Here is a 19,150-nt window from a genome sequence, read left to right as displayed (position 1 = left end):
TGGAAAACAGATGATTCAGTTTCTGATTCAGTGAACACAATTGTTCTTTCTTTTTACTTAAAAATTACAGGTAGGCAGTTTCGTGCTCAGTTTAATATTACTGCTTCTCTTTCACTGAACAATAAATCCGTACTAACCGAATATTCTGAAAACAAAACTTAACTTGAGAACCCACGCACGTTTCAAAACCGGTTGCGTTACATGCAAGCGAAAATCGATCGCGGAATTGCAAAACCAGCAAGTAGAAGCGGATTTCCAGAATCGATTCTGAAGTGTTTATATAACCATCCAGAAGTGGTATTGGGAAATCGGTTTACGAAATCCGGTTTTGGGAGCCCCCTGTAAACTGAGCGAGTGTCACAACTTGGGGTAGCTGATAGTGGCAGCAATATGAAATGCAGAACAGTCGTCGCGAAGTATTACGAATTGTCGACTTTTAACGATCAGTACTTGAGAGCTAAAAATGGCTCTGAGCGCTATGGGACTTAACATCTAATGTCATCTGTCCCCTAGAACTTAGAACTACTTAAACCTAACTAACCTAAGGACATCACACACATCCATGCCCGAGGCAGGATTCGAACCTGCGACCGTAGCGGTCGTGCGGTACCAAACTGAAGCTCCTAGAACCGCTCGGCCATTCCGGCCGGCACTTGGGAGCTGACCGCCGGCTTAGTTCTTAGTATAGCCAATGTGTTGTGGCCTCATAAAATAGAGGTAAATAGTGCAACGGAATGTCTATCCTGTATTCCAACTGTTGGTATTACTCGAAAAAGTCAGTTGTCAGTTGTTCCAGTCGCAGCAAGGACTAGTTCGATCATGTGACTAGGTAAAGCTCCACTGAGAGACAAAACATCACAACAACGAAAAATAATTAATGTAGAGTAATGAAATTTCGGGAATACATTAATCTAGGTAACATATTTAAGTGATTTATATTGCAAGATCACTGGTTAATGTAAGCTCGAGACAAGCCATTCCAATGTGAAGGTTTGGTACATTAATAACCGACGTAACCGCCAGAAGGTTGAATGCAAGCATGCTAATGTACATGCATTGTGTTGTACAGGCTTAAGATGTCAAGTTGTATGACGGAGTTGGGACGGTAAACGCTGTTTGTGGATGACGCTGAAATTGCCGTCCGATGATGTCCCACACGTGCTCGGTTGGAGACAGATGTGGCAGGCCAAGACAACTTGTCGGCAGTGTGTAGAGCATTTTTGATTACAATAGTAGTATATAGGCGAGCGTTATCCTGTTGGAAAACAACCCCTGAAATCCTGTTTATGAACGGCGGCACAACAGAAAATGGCTCTAAGCACTATGAGACTTAACATCTGAGGTCTTCTGTCCCCTAGACTTAAACCTAACCAACCTACGGACATCACACACATCCATGCCCGAAGCAGGATTCGCACCTGCGACCGTAGCAGCAGCGCGTTTCCGGACTGAAGCGCCTAGAACTGCTCGGTCACAGCGGCCGGCTGACACAACAGACCTAGTCACTAGACTGACGTAAAATTTTGCAGTCAGGGTGCGTGGGATAGTTACGAATGTGCTCCTGCTGTCATGCAGAATCGTATCCCATACCTCCTGGTGGACCATAACTTAAGGTGGAGGTCCAGTGTATGTAGCACGCAGTAGGTTGGATGCAGGTCCTCAACTGACCTCCTCCTAACCAACACACTGCGATCACAGGCACCGATATAGAACCAGCTTTCACCAAAAAACACAACAGACCTCCATCCTGACCTCCAGTGATCTCCCGCTTGACAGCCCTGAAGTCGCAAATGGTGGTGGTTTGGGGTCAGTGGAATGCACGCTCCAGGCCGTTTAGCTAGGAGCTGTTCTTCTTGAAGTAACCGCTTTGTAACAGTTCGTTGTGTCACTGTGGTGCCAGCTGCTGCTCAGATTGCTGCTGCAGATGCAGTACGATGTGCCAGAGTCATATGCATAACTCGATGGTCTTCCCTCTCGGTAGTGCCACATTGATGTCCGGAGCTAGGTCTTCTTGCGACCGTACATTCTCGTGCGCTGCTATGTACAGTGGCTACATTCCTGCCAAGCCCTGCAATATCGCAGAAGGAATATCCAGCTTCTCGTAGCCCTATTACAGGACCTCGTTCAAACTCAGTGAGATGTCGATAATGGGATTTTTTGTCGCCCTAAAGGCACTCTTGACTAAAATCAACTCATCTCGTCCAATCTGAAAGGTAACCAACGCTCACGACAATTACAGTGTGACCGAGCGAGGTGGCGCAGTGGTTAGACACTAGACTCGCATTCGAGAGGACGACGGTTCAATCCCGCGTCCGGCCATCCTGATTTAGGTTTTCCGTGATTTCCCTAAATCAGTCCAGGCAAATGCCGGGATGGTTCCTCTGAAAGGGCACGGCCGACTTCCTTCCCCATCCTTCCCTAATCCGATGAGACCGATGACCACGCAGTCTGGTCTCCTTCCCCAAACCAACCAACCAATTACAGTGTGTACGTAAGGCAAACCTGATTTGCATCCACATAATGGCGCTACTGGCGCCTCTTTTGTGCGACTACCGCGAAATCTGTCATGGATATCATCTTTCAGATATACGATCACGCCTACAAACTTTCGTTTACGTATGTCGCACAACTCCTGCTTGGTGTTATGATATTTTTCCGCGCGTGTATACGTCACTTCACCCAGCGCGCGTGGTTAGCTCGCAGTGCAAGCAACTGTTAGCGGAAAATTTATTTTCGAATATGCGCAAGAGCTTGCTGTTAGCGTTCTTGAAGATGGTACAATTAATTATGAATGTTAGAAATGAAAATAAATCTTTTTATTTAATGTGGCTGAAAGAGGCATTCGTGTGTTCAATAAAATGTAGTTGATCAAGAGACGGCAATGAAGAAGTGAGAGTGCTACTCATACAGCTTTCGTATTTCCACTTTCAGCTAATTTCAAGCCCAGGGGCATACCTACTATGGGAATAGCAGTGATAAATATCGCAGCAGGGACAAGGATTCCATCAAAATTGTAGTACGCTCATAAGACTCTTCCTAGAAGACTTATAACTGCAGTTTTTAGAAGCATTCGTGTTACCCTCTGCAGCTCTGCAGGACTACGGTGACAAACTTCCCCAGGCGCAGTAAACACTCCGTAGATGACGAAGACCAGAACGATGTTATATTGCGCCGTGCTAACTACGTGCACCAGAGTAAACCGTGAGGAAAACTGAAGAACTTGCGGTGTCATCTTTTAACAAACAAAAAAATCGTAATGGGTCGGAACAGCATCGAAATTTGTTGTACAATGGAACACGTCCTACATTACAGTTTTAGATCTCTGATGCATAAAAGATTGCAGTGCATCATGTATAAAATAACTTTGAACTTAAGCTTTAAACGTTTCAGTTAGTACGTGCAAAAAAGACAGTGTTGACCATCAGAGAATTCTGCATTAAAATTTGAGACATGATAACACTTCTTTTAACATTAAATTTCCACTGGTGGCGCTCCTAGTGGCTGAGGTTGGGGTTACGTACCTGCTTTTGGTCCAGTTTCCAATTGGCTGCCATAGCACGATTCCTCGCTGTCTCTGGAAGATTCCTGTCAACTGATCCCGTCTTTCAGGCAATTTGTATAATCAATTTTTTTTACCATCTCTACTTATTACCTCTGATCTCATCTCCAGCATTCTTCTGTAGCCGCACATTTCAATTCTTCTTTTCTCTTTTTGTGTAAACTGTTTATTGACCGCGTTTTCACTTATGTACAAGGCCACACTCCGGGCAGATACCTTCATGAAATACTTACTAACACTTTTGCTGCTTGTTCAGTGTAGAGATTGAATAACATCGGGGATAGGTTACGACCCTGCCTCAATCCTCACTTACGCCCCCCACCAAATCCTGAGACTTTTACAATTGCAGTCTGGTTTCTGTAGAAGCTATAAACGACTCCGGGCAGATACCTTCATGAAATACTTACTAACACTTTTGCTGCTTGTTCAGTGTAGAGATTGAATAACATCGGGGATAGGTTACGACCCTGCCTCAATCCTCACTTACGCCCCCCACCAAATCCTGAGACTTTTACAATTGCAGTCTGGTTTCTGTAGAAGCTATAAACGCTGACGGAGAAAAACTGCAACACCAAAAAATAATTCATGTAGACTAATGAAATTTAGGGAATACATTTGCGCATATGTAACGTCGAGATAAGCTATTGCAAATGTGAAATGATGGCGCATTAACACCCGATGTAATCGCCAGAATGTTGAATGAAAGCGTGCAAACATGCACCCATTGTGTTGTACAGGTGCCGTATGTCAGTTCGTGGGATGGAGGGAGTTCCGTGCCTGTTGCATTTGCTAGGTCAACGCTGTAGAGCGCGTTGGATTACAACAGCGGTATGTGGGCGAGTATTATCATGTTAGAAAACACCCCCGGAATGCTGTTAACGAATAGCAGCACAACAGGTCGAGTCACGAGACTGACGTACAAATTTGCAGTCAGGGTGGGTGTGATAAATACGAGTGTGCTCCTTCCAGTCATGCGAAATCGCACCCCAAACCATAACTCCAGTTGTAGATCCAGCGTGTCTAGTACGCAGAGTGATTGGTTACAAGCCCTCAGCTGGCCTCCTCCTAACCAACACACGGCCATCATTGGCACGGAGGTAACAAGTATTCATTAGAAAACACAACAGACCTCCAACCTGCGCTCCAATGAGCTCTCGCTTGACACCACTGGAGCCAGAAGTGACGGTGAATGGAATGCACGCCACAGGGCCTCTGGCTCGCAGCTGTCCTTGAAGTTACCGATTTGTATCAGTTCGTTGTGTCACTGTGGTGCAAACTGCTGCTTAAGTTTCTAGTGCAGATGCAATGCGATACGACAGAGTCATGTGCCGAATACGATAGTCTTCCCTCTCGGCCGCATCAACGTCTTGCCCCCAAGGGCTCACAGGAGTCGCGCGGCCGTGACAGGGAGAAGAAGCGTCGAGCGAGGTGCAACACAGTCGAGGCTGAAAACCACATTGTCCAGGGCTGCGGGCTTTCTAGCAGAGCCCGTGTGCGGCGAAATGATGCCGTCGTAAGCTATGTCGCGCGCAGGCTGGCTCAGCAGGTGTTCGACGTCTCCGCCGAGCCCCACCTCCGCACACGACAGGGAGTCCGCAAGCCCGGCATCGTGGCGGCGAAGGACGGCGTTGCGCATGTCGTTGATGCGCAGATCGTCGGCTACCACCCCGACACCGACTGGTGTCGCTGGCAGAAGGCGGCCGTGTACGAAGTCCTGTGCCCGCCCGGTTATGGTTCAAATGGCTCTGAGCACTATGGGACTTAACATCTGAGGTCATCAGCCCCCTAGAACTTAGAACTACTTAAACCTAACTAACCTAAGGACATCACACACATCCATGCCCGAGGCAGGATTCGAACCTGCGACCGTAGCGGTCACGCGCTTCCAGACTGAAGCGCCTAGAACCGCACGGACACACCGGTCGGCCCGCCCAGTTAGCCGAGCGATCTAACTCACGGCTTTCCGGAGTGGGAAGGAGCGCCTCGTCCCCGGTACGAATCCGCCCGGCGGACTTGTGTCGAGTTCCGCTGAGCCGGATTGCTGCGCAAACAAGTTCTCCACGTACGCGTACACCACCATTACTGATACCACGCAAGCATAGGAGTTACACGCGTCTGGTGTGAGGCATTCCCTGGGAGGCTCCACCGGGTACCGAACCGCACAATATGCCTGGGTTCGGTGTGGGGCGGCGGAGGGGAGAAGTGGACTGCGGTAGTCGTCGTGGTGTTGTGGACCACTGCGGCTGCGGCGCGGACGGAGTCTCTCCGTCGTTTCTAGGTCCCCAGTTAATATACAATACAACGTCCCGTCGGTCAGGCGTGCGGTCGGCACTCTCCGGCCGGCAGCGAACAACGTGGAATTTTCGACCGTGACGCTGAACTGAGGGGAACATGGGCGCCTTCATCTGGCCGCCAGTTCCTCCATCTTGGCTTCCGCGCTAGGGAGTTAAGCATCACCGCAACGCGGGTGCTGTGTGAACTCATGGGTGTGCGACCTATTCGAAATAATGACAGCCATTAGGCCGATGTACAGGGAGGGCGTGGGTTAGGGAGCCGGTTTTTTTAGTGTTTAGTTTGCCCTGACTCCTGGGGCTTCAAACATCCAGGACCAATACCGTCCTTGTTCTTTCTAGTGCCACATGGCCGTCCAGAGCCCGATCTTCTTGCGACCGTACATTCTCGTGCTCTGCTAGCTGTCATGTACAGTGGCTACATTCCTGCCAGAGCTTTCTGCAGTATCGCAGAAGGAACACCCAGCTCCTCGTAGCTCTATGACACGATTTCACTCAAACTCAGTGAGATGCTGAAAAAGGCGTCTTTGTCGTCTTAAAGGCACTGTTGACTAACATCAGCTCACCCTCGTCCAGTCTCAAAAGTAACTAACGCTCACGACTGTCACAGAGTATATTTGAAGAAAACCCGATTTGCATCCTAATAGGATTGGGGAGAAGAGAAGTTTGTGGCACAACTTCACTAGAAGAACGGATCGATTGGTAGGGCATGTTCTGAGGCATCAAGGGATCACCAATTTAGTATTGGAGGGCAGAGTGGAGGGTAAAAATCGTAGAGGGAGACCAAGAGATGAATACACTAAACAGATTCAGAAGGATGTAGGTTGCAGTAGGTATTGGGAGATGAAGAAGCTTGCACAGGATAGAGTAGCATGGAGAGTTGCATCAAACCAGTCTGAGGACTGAAGACCACAACAACAACAGTGGCGCTACCAGCGCCACTTTTATGTGACTGGCACGGAATTTGAACGGACATCATCTTTCTACATCTACATCGATCTCTGCAAATCACATTTAAGTGCCTGGCAGAGGGTTCATGGAACCACCTTAACAATTCTCTATTATTCCAAACTCGTATAGCACGCGGAAAGAATGAACACCTATTTCTTTCCGTACGAGCTCTGATTTCCCTTATTTTATCGTGGTGATCGTTCCTCCCTATGTAGGTCGGTGTCAACAAAATACAAAATTGGAATTTCGTAAGAAGACTCCGTCGCAACGAAAAACGCCTTTCTTTTAACGATGTCCAGCCCAAATCCTATATCATTTCTGTGACACTCTCTCCCGTATTTCCATATAATACAAAACGCGCTGCCTTTATTTGAACGTTTTCGATGTACTCCGTCAATCCTATCTGGCAAGGATTCCACACCGCGCAGCAGTATTCTCAAAGAGGACGGACAAGAGTAGTGTAGGCAGTATCCTTAGCTGGTCCGTTACGTTTCCTAAGGGTCCTGCCAATAAAACGCAGTCTTTAGTTAGCTTTCCCCACAACATTTTCTATGCATTCCTTCCAATTTAAGTTGTTCGTAGTTGTAATACCTAGGTATTTAGTAGAATTTACGGCTTTTAGATTAGACTGATTTATCGTGTGACCGAAATTTAACGAGTTCCTTTTAGCACTCATGTGGATGGCCTCACACTTTTCGTTATTTAGGGTCAACTGCCACTTTTCGCACCATTCAGATATCTTTTCTAAATTTTTTGCTGTTTGTTTTGATCTTCTGACGACTATTAGTCGATAAACGTCAGCGTCATCTGCAAACAACCGAAGATGGCTGCTCAGATTGTCTCCCAAATCGTTTATATAGGTAAGGAACAGCAAGGGGCCTATAACACTACCTTGTGGAACGCCAGAAATCATTTCTGTTTTACTCGATGACTTTCCGTTAATTACTACGAACTGTGACCTCTCTGACAGGAAATCACAAATCCAGTCACATAACTGAGACGATATTCCATAAGCACGCAATTTCACTGCGAGCCGCTTGTGTGGTACAGTGTCAAAAGCCTTCCGGAAATCCAGAAATACAGAATCGATCTGAAATCCCTTGTCAATAGCACTCGACATTTCATATGAATAAAGAGCTAGTTGTGTTTCACAGGAACGTTTTCTAAACCCATGTTGACTGTGTGTCAATAGACCGTTTTCTTCGAGGTAATTCATAATGTTCGAACACAAATATATGTTCCGAAATCCTACTGCATATCGACGTTAACGATATGGGCCCGTAATTTAGTGGATTACTCCTACTACCTTTCTTGACTATTGGTGTGGCCTGTGCAGCTTTCCAGTCTTTGGGTACGGATCTTTCGTCCAGCGAACGGTTGTATATGATTGTTAAGTATGGAGCAAATGCATAAGCATGCTCCGAAAGGAACCTAATTGGTATACAGTCTGGACCAGAAGACTTGCTTTTATTGAGTGATTTAAGTTGCTTCACTACTTCGAGGATATTTACTTCTACGTTACTCATGTTGACAGCTGTTCTCGATTCGAATTCTAGAGTATTTACTTCGTCTTCATCTTTCAGATGTAGGAACATGCTTAGCAGCTTTCGAGTATGTCGCACAACTCGTTCTTGGTGTTGAGATTTTTTTCCGTCAGCGTATATTTTTCGCGGCCTGTGTTTGATCCCTGTTACTTTCAGAATTTCAAAGATGATATCAAGTCGACATTGTCAAAAGCTCTGACTTCACATATGCCATTAACTTCGGTTTGCTTTTATTTAACCTGTCGTGTAAGATAAGCACACAAAAACATTAAAAATTAATAATGGCTATCCTATGTACGAAAGGCAATATTTTGTATTTATTTATTCGTATGTAGAACTAAATGTATATGGTGTGGCTTAATATTATTCATCAGTATATAAGGATTTGTATTGAATTCCACTTTTCTTTTAAAAAATGATGTACAAAAACTGTGAGCTTTCTGTGGCGTTCTATACACGACTGTTAATGTTCAGCCGTTGGTGAATTTCAGACGGACAGGCAATGGTCGACCATATGTTCAGCCCGGACTCTGGCCTCAGCAGCAATTCCGATGAACCACGGCCTACCGCATCCAACCACAGGAGGTAAGCAAACCGCACGCCGGACCTGCTCCTAACTAATGCACACGCTGTCCGTGCCAAGGGCTGCGTGCGCACTGTAGCTTCCTTCTATCTGAGCATTTCTTGTGATGGACCACTACCGTTAAACAGGTCCAGCCTTCTAACATGGTTGTCCCGACATGTTTGCAAATCTAGCTGCTAAACCCAATGTTTCCAGACATAATGGCTCCTTTTACCGACCTCCCAACTCAGCAGAATTAGTGGCAGAGCAACTGAGAGAAAATCTGGAATACATTTCACATAAATTTTCTCGGCATGTTATAGTCTTAGGTGGAGATTTCAATTAACCAGATATAGACTGGGGCACTCAGAAGTTTAGGACGGGTGGTGGGGACAGAGCATCGAGTGAAATTATACTGAGTGCACTATCCGAAAATTAAACAGAGAACCGACTCGTGGAGATAACATCTTGGGCCTACTGATAACTAACAGACCCGAACTTTTCGACTCTGTAAGCGCAGAACAGGGAATCAGTGATCATAAGGCCGTTGCAGCATCCCTGAATATGGAAGTAAATAGGAATACAGAAAAAGGGAGGAAGGTTTATCTGTTTAGCAAGAGTAATAGAAAGCAGATTTCTGACTACCTAACAGATCAAAACGAAAATTTTCTGTTCCGATACTGACAACGTTGAGTGTTTATGGAAAAAGTTCAAAGCAATCGTAAAATGCGTTTTAGACAGGTATGTGCCTAGTAAACTTGTGAGGGACGGGAAAAACCCACCGTGGTTCAACACAAAGTTAGGAAACTACTGCGAAAGCAAAGAGAGCTTCACTGCAAGTTTAAACGAAGCCAAAACCTCTCAGACAAACAGAAGCTAAACGATGTCAAAGTTAGCGCAAGGAGGGCTATGCGTGAAGCGCTCAGTGAATTCGAAAGTAAAATTCTATGTACCGACTTGACAGAAAATTCTAGGAAGTTCTGGTCTTACGTTAAATCAGTTAGTGGCTCGAAACAGCACATCCAAACACTCCGGGATGATGATGGCATTGAAACAGAGGATGACACGCGTAAAGCTGAAATACTAAACACCTTTTTCCAAAGCTGTTTCACAGAGGAAGACCGCACTGCAGTTCCTTCTCTAAATCCTCGCACAAACGAAAAAATGGCTGACATCGAAATAAGTGTCCAAGGAATAGAAAAGCAACTGGAATCACTCAACAGAGGAAAGTCCACTGGACCCGACGGGATACCAATTCGATTCTACACAGAGTACGCGAAAGAACTTGTCCCCCTTCTAACAGCCGTGTACCGCAAGTCTCTAGAGGAACAGAAGGTTCCAAATGATTGGAAAAGAGCACAGGTAGTCCCAGTCTTCAAGAAGAGTCGTCGAGCAGATGCGCAAAACTATAGACCTGTATCTCTGACGTCGATCTGTTGTAGAATTTTAGAACATGTTTTTCGCTCGCGTATCATGTCGTTTCTGGAAACCCAGAATCTACTCTGTAGGAATCAACATGGATTCCGGAAACAGCGATCGTGTGAGACCCAACTCGCCTTATTTGTTCATGAGACCCAGAAAATATTAGATACAGGCTCCCAGGTAGACGCCATTTTCCTTGACTTCCGGAAGGCGTTCGATACAGTTCCGCATTGTCGCCTGATAACAAAGTAAGAGCCTACGGAATATCAGACCAACTGTGTGGCTGGATTGAAGAGTTTTTAGCAAACAGAACACAGCATGTTGTTCTCAATGGAGAGACGTCTACAGAAGTTAAAGTAACCTCTGGCGTGCCACAGGGGAGGGTTATGGGACCATTGCCTTTTCCCGGGTTCGATTCCCGGCGGGGTCAGGGATTTTCTCTGCCTCGTGATGACTGGGTGTTGTGTGATGTCCTTAGGTTAGTTAGGTTTAAGTAGTTCTAAGTTCTAGGGGACTGATGACCATAGATGTTAAGTCCCATAGTTCTCAGAGCCATTTTCAACAATTGCCTTTCACAATATATATATATATATATATATATATATATATATATATATATATAAATGACCTAGTAGATAGTGTCGGAAGTTCCATGCGGCTTTTCGCGGATGAGGTTGTAGTATACAGAGAAGTTGCAGCATTAGAAAATTGTAGCGAAATGCAGGAAGATCTGCAGCGGATAGGCACTTGGTGCAGGGAGTGGCAACTTACCCTTAACATAGACAAATGTAATGTATTGCGAATACATAGAAAGAAGGATCCTTTATTGTATGATTATATGATAGCGGAACAAACACTGGTAGCAGTTACTTCTGTAAAATATCTGGGAGAATGCGTGCGGAACGATTTGAAGTGGAATGATCATATAAAATTAATTGTTGGTAAGGCGGGTACCAGGTTGAGATTCATTGGGAGAGTCCTTAGAAAATGTAGTCCATCAACAAAGGAGGTGGCTTACAAAACACTCATTCGACCTATACTTGAGCACTGCTCATCAGTGTGGGATCCATACCAGATCGGGTTGACGGAGGAGATAGAGAAGATCCAAAGAAGAGCGGCGCGTTTCGTCACAGGGTTATTTGGTAACCGTGATAGCGTTACGGAGATGTTTAACAAACTCAAGTGGCAGACTCTGCAAGAGAGGCGCTCTGCATCGCGGTGTAGCTTGCTCGCCAGATTTCGAGAGGGTGCGTTTCTGGATGAGGTATCGAATATATTTCTTCCCCCTACTTATACCTCCCGAGGAGATCACGAATGTAAAATTAGAGAGATTAGAACGCGCACGGAGGCTTTCAGACAGTCGTTCTTCCCGCGAACCATACGCGACTGGAACAGGAAAGGGAGGTAATGCCAGTGTCACGTAAAGTGCCCTCCGCCACACACCGTTGGGTGGCTTGCGGAGTATAAATGTAGATATCTTATGTTCTGGTGACCTCCCCACTCTTAGAGTTGAAGTGTGGTGCATGATCCTTAATTGCAGAGTTTAATAGAGTCGAAGATAAAATTGTTCCTCGTGTGCAGTCAAATGCCGTTCAAATTCTGTCCGCCGGTCATACATCGAACCTCTGTAACGATCATGTAGTACTTTATTTCACGTTCCATTGATATATTCGCAGAAGGCAGGTCACTACTGCACAGAGTATTCGACAAGTACTTCTCGCACAGTTTTACTTGGCCCCTCTGCCATCGCTAGAAGTCGACTGACTTTGTGCTGTTCCCATACCTTTACTCCCGGTCCAACCTTAGCGACGAAACACTATTGTGCGCCTTAACAATAAGTAACGGTTGTGAATATAGTGTTGATCTGTGTGCGGTATTGTGCGAAGTGATTATTTACAGAAGTGAGCGATGAGGCTGTATCTGGGCCTTCTAGTAACTGACATCAGATTTTGTGTCACTTCTGCTACGCATTAATCCATTATATACTCCCTTTTTTCTTATATAAGCTATAGGTTGGCTGCTCTTGGAGAAAGAGGCGCAGCTTGTCTGAGCATCCAACGTGATACGAGCCTATCGCAAGCTTCCGCTCCCAGTGTCCTCCACTCAGCGAGTGGCACTACCGAAAGGGAAGACTATCGTCTTCGGAACGACTCTGTTGCATCGTACCGTATTTGCACCAGCAATTTAAGTAGCAGTACTTTGGTATTCAGGATTTTATTTATTTATTGCATTCTGAGAAACCTGCCCTAGTGTGTATCTCAAGCAGATCGTACAATAATTCATAACACTGAAAATTCTCTGCATAATAGATTTTTTCTTACTTTAGTAACTCTGGTACTGCAATTGTAAAAGTAGTAATATATACTAACAATAAAACTGTAAAACCGCCATGTCTGTCTGTGTAATTGTCAATGTCAATGAAATTCTCCAACAGCAGTGTAAATTAAGACGTTATTTTATTTTATTTTGAAGGCCACTATGGTAGCCTTCAAAATAAAATACAATAACACCTGAAGTTACAAGGCTGTTGGAGAATTTCATTGACATTGACAATTACTTAACCAGCCGATGTCGCCTGTCCATGATGGACCAACAGAGATCGAATGTTTGATGCCTCCAAAACTGCTAGAGAAATGACCATGAGATTTTGACACGTAATTCGAGCATAGCTTGGGCCAACATAAAGTCTTTATCTCATCAAAATCGAAACACGGAAAAAATGTCGTAATTTAAATCGTGTGCTCAAATTCGTGCTGCGGGTGTTTAATCGATGTAGTACACCAAACAACCAATAGATCGTACCTTTACTTTTGTAGTGCACCAAACAATTAATAAAAAATGTGGATAAAAATCCTAGGTCAAGATCCCTTAAATTCCTTCATTGATTATTGGTGTCAGCTCGCTGACAAACCATCTTCAGATCTAAAATACAGAAAACAGCATAACAGTGGTGGATGCTGATAACATCGGCGTTGAGCGCACATTAGCTCCACACACACACACACACACACACACACACAACAGAGGTAAACAACAGCAAAATACATTTGATATTTAAACTTCTATTCTATGATACATAACAATAATATGCAGTGCTTGATTCACAGTATATCAGCCACCAGGCATTACAGGTCGTCATAATCTGTTCAACTGAATAGCTCTTGATGTCATATACACAGTGAAAGACTTTATGGACCGAGAAAAAAATAAAGACACATGAAAGCTACATTTGGTAAGTGGTGTAAAGCTATAAACGTACCTAAAATAGGTGGTCATGGTTTTACATATTTTAGAACGTATATTTTTTAATTGTTTAAATGACAGCAACCGCGATTCACCTTCACGTCAATAGTTTATGACGATGTGTAATGCCTTGTGGGTGATAACATACCGAATTAAGTAATAATTTTTATTGGCATGTGTCATTGAATGGAAGCGTAAATATCAAATGTATTTTGCTATTGTTAGCCTCTTTTCTACAATGTTTTGCATTTCAGATCGGAAGAAGGCACGGCACGTTAGTGATCTGAAAGTGGTACTCAATAAAGGAATTTTAGCGATCTATTTTTTCCTACACGTTTTAACATAACGGGTCGCCTGTCTCCCGCTTTGACAATATCAAATAACAAAAGAACCAATAGAAGGCGCCGTTAGTTTTTTTTCAGCGACAGAAGTGTTTGTTGAAGTTTACGACAGTGGCACAATAAAATGTGACAATCTTGTCTTTATGAATATAAACAATCATAGAATTTACTTGGCTAGTGTATACGGATTTACTGATTTCGGTTTGTGTATTAGAAACTTAATGGCATTGCTTTGATTTTTTCTATATGTTGTACGGTATTTATACTTTACACTGAAGAGCCAAAGAAACTGGTACACCTGCCTAATATCGTGTAGGATCCCCGCGAGCCCGCAGAAGTGTAGTAACACGACGTGACATGGACTCGACTAATGTCGCAAGTAGCGCTGGAAGGAATTGACACCATGAATCCTGCAGGGCTGTCTATAAATCCGTAAGAGTACGAGGGTGGAGATTACTTCTGAACAGCACGTTGCACGCTGCTCAATAATGTTCATGTCTGGGGAGTCTCGTGGCCAGCGGAAGTGTTTAAACTCAGAAGAGTGTTCCAGGAGCCACTCTGTAGCAATTCTGGATGCGTGAGGTGTCGCATTGTCCTGCTGCAGTTGCCCAAGTCCGCCAGAATGCAGAGTGGACATGAATGGATGCAGGTGATCAGACAGGATGCTTATGATCAGGGGTCCCGTCACCAGCTTGAACAGTCCCCTACTGACATGCAGGTTCCATGGATTTATGAGGTTGTCCCCATATCCGCACACGTCCATCCACTTGATACATTTTGAAACGAGGCTCGTCCGACCGGGCAACATGTTTCCAGTCATCAACAGTCCAATGCTGGTGTTGACAGGCCCTGGCGAGGCGTAAAGCTTTGTGTCGTGCAGTCATCAAGGGTACACGAGTGAGCCTTCGGCTCCGAAAGCCAATATCGATGATGTTTCGTTGAGAGGTTCGCATCTGACACTTGTTGGTGGGCCAAAATTGAAATCTGCAGCCATTTGCGGAAGGGTTGCACTTCTGTCACATTGAACGAGTCTCTTCAGTCGTTGTTGGACCCGTTCTTGCAGGATCTTTTTCCGGTCACAGCGATGTCGGAGATTTGGTGTTTTACCGGATTCCTGATATTCACTGTACACTCGTGAAATGGTCGTATAGGAAAATCCCCACTTCATCATTATCTCGGAGATGCTGTGGCCCATCGCTCGGACGCTGGCTATAACACCACGTTCAAACTCACTTAATTCTTGATAACCTCTCATTGTAGCAGCAGTAACCGATCTAACAACTGCGCCAGACACTTGTTGTCGCCTATAGGCATTGCCGACCACAGCACCTCTTCTGCCTTTTTATATATCTCTGTATTTGAATATGCATGCCTATACCAGTTTCTTTGGCACTTCAGTGTAATAAGGTTGCTATGTGATTTGTATGCCTGCTCATTACAGTTTGATTTCGTTTTGTTTATGAATTAAATGGCTATAAAATCGTCGTGTCTTTTTGAACACAACAGAACGGCGCTGAGGACTATGCGGTGACAAAAGTTCAAGAGAGATCATGAGGCGAGACTTTAATTCACTCTTTGGAAACTCCATCTGAAAGTGAGGCGCTTTGGTCGATAGCATTATCTCGTTCCTGAGTACCCTTCATTCATAGAGGCTTAAAGTTAAATCTCACCAAACTAAAATCATAGAAGCTGAAATTTAGGAAGGACGTGGCAGAGGTGTGCGAGTTCTTGAAGTCTTGTTTTTTATTTATATCTGTGCGTTGAACAGGTTTCTGCAGTCTTTTCTGGGATGCAAGATGTTTGTCATTCAACAAAATTTGTTGTACATGTCTGGCAGTTACTGACTCTATAAAAAAACAACAACAAGTTGAGAAAAATAATCGTTTGTGGTCCATCATTTGTGCAAAAGGAACCGTTTCATAGCCTCATATAATTTTCTACTTGCCCCTTATTTTACATTCTGTCCATATCATTCACACAATCTAACCAAATTAGGAATCACTGTACTTGAGCGGTTCAGCTTCTTAGCGATTTGACATTTAGTGTGTCCCATTTCCTTGTAAGCACAATTTTTTATTTTTCATCACATGATAACTGTTTTTCACGTGGCATTGCCACAGTCGTGTGCTGTACACAATACGCACTCTCACCAGTGGTGTCTCTTTCCTATGTGCAGTAAAGGCACATAATATACACACTAACATCACACAGAGCCGATTGCCTTCAAACTCAGTTCCATCGTCTACCACCTGAATCGTTGATGTCTTGCTATATGCTGTACTACTGACAACAAATTAAATACCATTTGACTACATTTGTCAATATACTAGATCCCATACTATTGCATATATGCTATTCCCAACTATTCCAGCTGACAATGTTAATTTTTCTACATATATTCTTGGCTTTATACTGATTGCCACTACTGTATGTATCTAGCATTAAACATTTGATGTTGTTGTTATAATTAATCGTATAGTTATTGAGTGACTCTGCCAAACACTGAGTCCTCACAGGTCTGTGGAGATGAACTTTGCATCATATTACTAGTTTCTAGTATACTAAACTATATTACTATTACAATTAAAATTATGTATACCACCATACAAAAAAAAAAAAAAACACTTCACCGATCACTAATGTTCTTACGTCTTTGTGGCCTAATATTCATGCATTTGTTCATAGAGATCACTGTCAGTTGTGTATCACATGACGACACTCATTCCCTCACCATCAGCACTACTGACATCTATTCACACATTCAGACCTCCCCATCATTGCCAACTTCCCTCTGTAAATGATGTATGCAGTCAAAAATGACTAATCGTAGTGTGCAAGACTAATCGTAGTGTGCAATACTAGATTTTTTTTCCTCATTAGACAGAAATGGAGTCATTTAAGCTCTCTTTGAAGCACCAGACAGTGATATCGATTTCTCTGTCACAGATTGTGTTAGTCTCTCTCATTACTGACAAAGCCACCACAGTAAGCGACTCTCACCATTGGTACTTGTCTGACCTCTTTCCACTTGCATCAGCTAGTAGTTGATAACATTTCCCCAAATCCTCAGAATCCTCAAATATCAATTTTATGCATTCCATTAGCTTTAAGATGCTAATCTCAGGAAGTTTAGAGTGTTGTGTTGCAGTAACAGCAGTATGGGTCTGTGAGAGAGTTCAGTGAATGTGTACTAGTCATTGGGTGTTATCTGAGTAACAGATCCATCAACAAGAGTGTCTCAACCTGTCTACAATGTATAAAGCTCCTCTAGTTATGTGATTGTGAAGTGGAAATGGGGAGGAAGAATCTTAGCCAAACCAAGACCAGGCAGACCTCTTGTATTGCAGGACAGGGATCGTCGAGGGTTGCAGAGTTGGTTGTAATCAGCTGATGGCATCACTGTCGAGATCCAAAGTACTACCAACAGTTCAGAAGCATGCTAATACTGTGTAGGGAGTTAAAAAGAATGGGCTACAGTGGTCGAACATAACAGAATGAGATTTTCACTCTGCAGCGGAGTGTGCACTGATATGAAACTTCCTGGCAGACTAAAACTGTGTGCCGGACGGAGACTCGAACTCGGCACCTTTGCCTTTCGCGGGCAAGTGCTCTACCAACTGAGCTACACAAGCTTGACTCACGTCCGTCGTCGCAACTTTACTTCTGCCAGTACCTCGTCTCCTACCTTCCAAACTTAACAGAAGCTCTCCTGCGAACCCTGCAGAACTAACACCCCTGAAAGAAAGGATATTGCGGAGACATGGCATAGACACAGCCTGGGGGATGTTTCCAGAATGAGATTTTCGCTCTTCAGCTGAGTGTGCGCTGATATGAAACTTCCTGGCAGATTAAAACTGTGTGCCGGACCGAGACTCGAACTCGGGACCTAAGCCATGTCTCCGCAATATCCTTTCTTTCAGGAGTGCTAGTTCTGCAGGGTTCGCAGGAGAGCTTCTGTTAAGTTTGGAAGGTAGGATACAAGGCACTGGCAGAAGTAAAGCTGTGAGGACGGGGCGTGAGTCGTGCGGGTAGCTCAGTTGGTAGAGCACTTGCCCGCGAAAGGCAAAGGACCCGAGTTCGAGTCTCGGTCCGGTACACAGTTTTAATCTGCCAGGAAGTTTCAGCTCCTCATAAGTCAAACACTTCTATAGTTAAGCTAAGTGACAATTGAGGGATGTAAAGAGCAACACCACTGGACAGTGGACGACTGGAAACGAGTGATTTGGAGTGATGAATCATGCTGTATGATATGCAGTTCGACGGAAGGGTTTGGGTTTGGCAAATTGTTGTAGAATGTTACTTGTCTTCATGTGTAGTGCCAACAGCGTATACAAAAGAGGAGATTTCCGAGTTTTGACCAGTAGACAATGGAACACGTTTCAGATGAACTATTTTCGACTTCACTCTGGAGCCCTACATCCAGCATATCTACCTTCTCTGGTTTCAGCTCCTGAGGAAAAATGGGCTGCCATGCTCAACGGCTCCTGAAATTATCTCTGGCAAAATTCAAGCCGCTATAAAGGTAAAGCACAGAGGCACCCCATATTTTATGTCCGTTAATAGGTGTCCAGATGCTTTCGATCAAATAGTGCACACTGTGTTGTCACATTAATGTGCCTACTGCCTACGTTCGACGTCAGCATGCAATAACCCCTCACTGACAGTGGGTAACAATACTTGCAGTGGAAGGCTTATTAGGCATGTCTAGTGGAAACAGAAAACAGTGCAGTCAATTGTCATAAAGTGGAAACAGAGAGATTTATCTGGCACCCACAAGGGCGTGATCATTGGCTTTCACGCCAAGGGTGGAAAGCATGCCCGAAACGCTTAAGCTTGTGAACTGTTCACGTGCCGCCGTGGTTAAAGTATACTGTGCATCTCAAAGTGTTGTTATCCAAAACTGGCGCCAAGGCAACTATGGTGCACCACAACCCATAGATGACAGGGATGAACGATCACTGTAGAGATGTGTACAGGTGGGTAGACGTACCACTGTTGAGCAACTGAGAGGCCAGATGAACCAAGGGGCTAACAACAGTGTCTTTTCAGTGCCCATACAACGAGTGTTGTTGTGTATGGGCTCCGCAGCAGGCACCCTTGCTGACTGCTGTTCATCGGCCACGAAGGCTGGAATTTACATGCCAACTCCGCAACTGGACGTCCACTGGGTGGTGATAGGTAGCCTTTTCAGATGAATCACTTTTTATGCTCCATCAGACGTGATAAGTCTGAAAGCA

At 44.5% G+C, this 19,150-nt stretch overlaps 1 non-coding gene across 1 annotated transcript; it reads left to right on the top strand.

The window, feature by feature from the left end:
- Positions 1 to 17,935: 17,935 nt before the first annotated feature.
- Trnas-cga lies at positions 17,936 to 18,010 on the top strand. Its single transcript has one exon. It is a non-coding gene; the product is annotated as a tRNA-Ser (tRNA).
- Positions 18,011 to 19,150: the final 1,140 nt, after the last annotated feature.

This window comes from Schistocerca americana, chromosome 2 (assembly GCF_021461395.2).
Source record: "Schistocerca americana isolate TAMUIC-IGC-003095 chromosome 2, iqSchAmer2.1, whole genome shotgun sequence".
NCBI lineage: Eukaryota > Metazoa > Arthropoda > Insecta > Orthoptera > Acrididae > Schistocerca > Schistocerca americana.
Note: the sequence above shows the minus strand (reverse complement) of the source record. Positions and strands in the feature narration are given on the sequence as shown.